Source organism: Lathyrus oleraceus, chromosome 4 (genome assembly GCF_024323335.1).
Source record: "Lathyrus oleraceus cultivar Zhongwan6 chromosome 4, CAAS_Psat_ZW6_1.0, whole genome shotgun sequence".
Classification (NCBI taxonomy): Eukaryota; Viridiplantae; Streptophyta; class Magnoliopsida; order Fabales; family Fabaceae; genus Lathyrus; species Lathyrus oleraceus.
Window position 1 is genome coordinate 452161459 of NC_066582.1, and position 6827 is coordinate 452168285.

Genomic DNA, 6827 nt, shown 5'->3' on the forward strand with positions numbered 1-6827 from the left:
AGTTATGCCCTCCTGATTATGGGTCTTTTCTGAAATTCACTGGACCATAACTTGACAACCATACATGGGATTTTCAAGTTCTTGGACTTTTTGGAATTGTGAGAACAAGATCTTCAACTTTCATGTTGGACAAAATTTTATTTGAAGCTTGTATCATGAAGTTATCTTGAGGGGGAAAACTTTCCATTTTGGGCAGCTGAAATTACAGGTCACCTGCCATTTTTGGAAACTTTCTGTCTGACTTCAAATCCTTCAACCTTGATCTTTGAAATTCCAAATGGAGCTTATATGGACATGAATGAGGTCTTTCTAACCATCTCACACCTTCCAATCCCTGATTAAATGCACAGTTGACCACAGTTGACTTTTGTTGACTTTTCTATGGTTTTGGATGACTGGGCCATGTTCTGATGAATTCCAAGCCTCTTTTTCTTGAGATCTTGCTTCCAAATGATATCACAAGTTATATGAACTCTTTATGAATGATCATGGTGTCCAAATTCTTCAAGAATGGTCACCATCTATTGCTCAAGGCCTGATTTGACTGTATTGACCTGGCTAGCTTCAGCTGCAAGACACAAGGTTAAATGACAATATTTTTGTACATTTGGTTAGTAAACATATGAAAAGCAATGACATACAAATGCAATACATGCTTGGTGATCAAGAACCACACTCACAAGGTATCCCACCCACTAGGAGGGCAGCTAGGGTATGCAATGATCCTTGAGGCCATGATATGAGATGATATGGTCCATGAGGGATCTTAGGGCCAAAATTGGGGTCTTACAGATGCCCCTATTTAAGGTCATTCTAGCCGGAGAAGTGAAGTTTAGAAATCTTCATTTCGACGCGGTGGAATGGGCTTAAATAATAGTAATGAGACGAATTTTGGTCCCTAAGAGACCTCATGCTGCAGATGTATGCATGCAAAAGACACAAATTCTGTGGGGAATATGGTTCACACAGAAGAAAAGACGACCCATCGGAGTAGTACACTCACCAGGAACAGAGAATCTAATAACAAGACTCTTATTGGGACTCTATTAGGGGATAATAAGAAAAAGAATGCGTGAGCAGGACACGACTTTGATTCGGGATACAAAACTGACATAGCGTGAACAAGACACGACTCCGAGTGGGGATAATAGACATCGGACTGGAGAACTTGCTGGGGAAGCAAAGGACTCACACCGGGGAATAAATAATTCCAGAGGAAAATAAATCCATTGGAAAGACATAAGCTGACTCAAGTTATCCATCAAGGATACTTCGGATAAAAATCCGGACTCGGATCAGGAAAAGATTCACATAGAATCTCCCTGCCGGGGAAATGCATATATTAGGGGAACGGCCATATAGCAAAAGGTAAAAATCACCAAAGGAAACTCCACAGGGGAATGTCTACCAAAGAGACTCTCCTGGGAAAGCAACAAGAAGTGAGGTGTTACCGGTATAAGGGTAACAAACTCGGGAAGAATGAATATCTAAGACCGGCATAAAGGTGAGAGATATCAATCAACCAGCATCTGAGAAAGACCAACAAAGGGGTACATAAACTCAGGAAAATCTGACTCCACAAGGGACTAAGGTCATAATAGGGAGTAGAAAGGAAGGAACACCAGGGATACCGAGGTATATAATAGGTGACCGACATAACGTGAATTGGTATATATGCCAAGACACTCATCATCCGAAAGGAGGGCTTGAAAAAGCAAAATCGACTTAAAGGATGGACATTCGAATCCATAATGGGAAAACGAATCTTACTCAGCTAGGGGCACAAACCCAAAGAGTGCATGAAATATAATATCCATTACCGGCATACCGTGGATAAGATACTCGCATGAGACATATTATCTATTACCGTCAGAACGTAGATAATAAACTCGCATGGTAAGAAACACCAGAGATACCGAAGTATATAATAGGTGATCTACCGAAAACGTGAATTGGTATATATGCCAAAACACACATCCGAAACACAAACAGGTTAAAGGATGAATATTCGATTCTACAAAGAATACGAATCTCGCTTAGCTGGGGAAAATCAACAAAGGACTCCAACCAAAGAGCGCATGAGACATATTATTCATTACCGGCAGACCGTGAATAATATACTCGAAAGGAAAAGACACCAGAGATACCGAAGTATATAATAGGTGACTAACCAAAAAGAGAGACAATCGTTACCAAGCATCCGGGTAAACGAGAGACAACTTAAAGGATAAATTGCAAGCATCCGGCAATTATCCGATAACAAAGAAAAATATTCGACTCCGCAAAAGGGAAATAACGAATCTTACTCGACCAGGGAAACACAAAAGGCTTCAACTGAAGAGTGCATGAGATATATTATCCATTACCGTCAGAACGTGGATAGTATACTCGCATGGAAGATTATCCACAACCGGTATAAGGGTTAATAAAGGATAAATCGTCCGAAACGAAAGGCATCGGGATACCAACCAGGCATATAATGATGACCAATCAAAGGGAGTAACAACATTACCAACAAAAGGGTAAATGAAAGACTCACTGGGGATTAATTGCAAGCATCCGGCAATTATCCGCAAAAGCTGGGGATACATTGATAGACAATCAAGGATCCGGGGAACAAATCACTAGCAACCGGTGAAAAGACCCATTGGCGACTTCAAAAAGGATAACATTGCAAGCATCCGGCAATGATCCAGAAGACTGCTGGGCGTACAAGTGCTTACTCAAGAGCAAATACCCAAAAGCAGGGAGGAATATCAACATCGAATATTGAATGAAGATAACCACAAAGAGATTAGGGTTTACATCTACCGAATACGGGGCAGAAGACCAAAAATCTAGCTGAGGAAATAAGGGGTTTAACAATACCGACTACTGGGTAAGAAACCAAAGACTCAGCTGAGGATAAAATTGCTAGCAACCGGCAATTATCCATATGCATCATCAGATACGAATCCGCTGGAGAGAAAAAATCACAGCGACATAGGATTTACAACTACCGAATACGGGGTAGAAAACCACAAACTCCACTGGGGATACCAATCACCACAGGGAACAGAACTCTGTTAGGGATAAAACCACAACAACAGGAAATCCACCAATCAACCAGATCGAACCACAGAGGTTCCCACTGCTAGGGGAAAAGAGATAGGACTTACGACTACCGGTATGAGGTAGAAGCCATACTCTGGTGGGAATAACCACAAATTAGGGTTTACATCTACCGAATACGGGGTAGAAAACCAAAAACTCTGCGTGGGGATAGAATAAATCACGAATCCGCACGGAAAATCAAAATGAGGTTTATAACAGACCGCAAACTCTGTTGGAGAGTAAGGAATTAGGATTTACGACTACCGACTATCAGGTAGAAAACCAACAACTCTGGCTGGGGACTAAAAGGTATATAACCACAAGTTCTGCCAAGAAAGCCAGGAGAATAGGACTTACAACTACCGGTATAAGGGTAGGGGCCAAAATCGACTCTTGCGGAGGAATGAAAGGTATATAACCACAAATTCCGCCAAGAGGACAAGGAACAATAGGACTTACGACTACCGGTATAAGGGTAGAGGCCCGAAACTCCGCTGGGGATAAAAATCACCACAGGGAAGCACAATGAACAGACGACAAATGTCAATTCAGGAAAGATCCGAAAAGACAGACTGAATCAAGACACGTCCTAATGAGGATATAACTCACATAGGAACCTCCATCCCAATATATGTGTTGGGAGGAAACGGAAGAAACCGTCATCCACGAGGGTATATCTCAGTGGGGAACTGCAGAAGGAAAGACAGACATTTTCTGCTTATGGGCTGACTCTATATGGAGAGATTTAACACCCGACATCTGCTTAGGAAGATCTATAAAGATCTATATCACCCTAGCAGGGAACAACAAACAAGGGATATATGGCAAAAATGCAACATGAATATCTGAATGTTTCATGAATATGCATGAATATGCGTGATTTATGTTTGATGAATGCTGACAAAACAGACATTTCTAACACAACAGGTCCAGGAATCAAACGTCCGGTATTACACTTCCAGGGGAAAACCAAATGGAAAGCCAATTCTGCTGGAGATCTCCATGCTATAAAGCAAAGATCTGCGGGTACTGCTGGGAAGCAGAAGCAAAAGAATCAGGGATATCTGGAGAATACCAAATCTCTGAGCAATGGGTCAGCGATCGTCCCAACTGGGGCACAGAAAGTCACAACAGGCAAAGAGCCACAAAGACAAATCTGTCGGGGAACAAGAGAAAATCTCAGAGTCCTGCAGGGGATCCTAGCAAACACTGCCGTGGGAGCGGATCCAACATAACTCCATTGGGGAACAACCCACTGAGGGAGCAAAGGTCACCCGGATAGAGTTTGGCTGCACAAGCAACTCTACTGGGGATATCATCAATTACTCTCTTGGGGAACAACCCACCGAGGAAGGAAAGCACCAAACAAGTAGATTCTGCAACAAACCACTCTACTCGGGGCGAACATACATCTGATGGACCACATTGGCAGATTCTGCAATAAAAGCCGCTCTACTGAGGATCGAAAAGTGACCAGGAAATCAATACAATCTCTGGATGACGGAGCTATCAACCGACCATACCGGGGATTGAAAGAGGTTCAACAGGCAATACTGCCACAACAACCGCTCTGCAGACAAATGCTGGGGAGAGATGGATGAAAATACGGGGATATCAACCCAATCAACCACGGAGTAGGAAAATAAATCCTGCTCTGCTGAGAATAACAACCATTCTGATAGAGCGAAAGCAACAAATCCACTGACGACTTTGCCGGGGAAAAGGTAAAGTACCGGGTATCAAACCACTGACTTACCGAGTCTTCCAAAAGGAAAGCGACCGTGCTAAGAAAACAGACAAATCCGCTGGCAACTGCGCTGGGGAGAGTGACAACAACTCTGCTCGCGACTTCGATAGGGATATCAATAACTGCTCTACTCGTGACTGTGCCGAGGAGACAAATAAAGTCTGGGGATAGCGATCCACTGGAGAAAGTGGCGAGGCACCAAGGTGACAAACCATCAACCGCCGAATCCTCCACAAGGAAATCACCCATGCTAGGGAAAACTGCTGCTGGAGAAAACTGAGTCTTCAACAACACTCTGCTTAGGGACCAACCCCACCAACAACTCGACTTGCAATTATGCTGGCAACCCACTTGGGGAGAAATACGGGATACGGGGATATCAACCCACCAACCGCAAATATTCTGAACGACTGAGCAATCAAGCCGGAGAGAGACTACTGCTGGAGAACAGACTGAGCCTTCAATACACAAATCTGCTTCGGGGAGTCAAAATCCATAGAAGCTCTGCTTAGGGAACAACCCCAACAACCAAATCTCTGCTTGGGGAACAACCCCAACAACCAAATCTGGAGAAGAAGGATACAAACCAAACCAGGAGTATGAACAAATGTCTTACCTGTTGGAAACCATGCCACCCTTGGGAGAGCATTGAGAAATTCTTTGAGTATCCTTTTATCATTGTGAATGTTCACTTTGTTTAAAACAATAGATTTTGAAAAAAATTGTTTTTAAAACAATGATATTTTTATCAATTAAGACATGCAAAACATTTGTTGAATTGAAACAAATAAGAGTGCAAATAATTGGATAAAAGCTCAAATTTATTTGATGGAATGGTAGTCTGCAAATGGCAAGACTCCATAGATCTGTACAAATTTGAAATCAGTGATATATATTGGAAGAGGGCTACATTGAACATAATGATCCTTTCTCTACCAATTTGAATCTCGATGTATTCGAAGCTTCAGTTGACGACGAATCGAGAATCCTCTGACGAAAAGACGGCTGGTGAAACAGAAAGTCTTGTCAGGATGCAGTTACTTGCCTGATCCCTAATTTTTGCCTAGATTGCCCCAGGGTGAGGTACTCAATCTAGCGGGATGCAAATATGCTTTCTTTTTTATCAAGTCTCTAACTTTTGCCTGGATTACCCTTGCGGGTTCTCCACCGAGACGCTCATTTTTGCCTAAGCCGCCCTTTCGGGTTTTCAACTTAGCGAGCAATTCTTGTTTTTCATTTGCATATACTTTTTTTTTTTAGGCAAAGTATCTCTTGACTGCATCTGAATTCACAGGACGAGTGAAATCCTCCCCATCCATTGTTGTAAGCATCAAAGCACCGCCTGAAAAGGCTCTCTTAACAACATATGGACCCTCGTAGTTTGGAGTCCACTTGCCCCTGGAATCGGGCGCGAAAGACAAAACTTTCTTGAGCACTAGGTCTCCCTCTCTGAACACACGAGGCTTGACCTTCTTATCGAATGCTTTCTTCATTCTCTGCTGATACAACTGACCATGACACATGGCAGTCAATCGCTTCTCTTCGATCAAATTCAGCTGGTCATAACGACTCTGAATCCATTCAACATCAGTCAACTAGGGACTTTGAGGGTATCAGGCTTCTTTTATTCTTTTTTCTATTTGAAATTTTTTTCCTGATTTTTGCTTTTACTTTGATTTTTCACCCTCTTCTCTTTTTTTTTATTTATTACATTTGTAATGCCCCAGTTTGACTGTTTTGCTGGGTTCTTGAGACGCAGCTGAATGATTTGCTTTTCATTGCTCAAGTGTTCGGGTAATCTCATCAGGAATCCTTCAACATCATCTTCCTCTGCTTCAAATACAAAGAATTCAAGATTGGGAGATGGCGTTGGATCATTATGTTCAATGGGTTTAAAAATCCCTGCATAATGATTTTGGTTAATGAAAAACCTTAGAATTTAAACAAGCAAACCATTATGCAGATGAAAAGCTATTTTCTTGTTTTT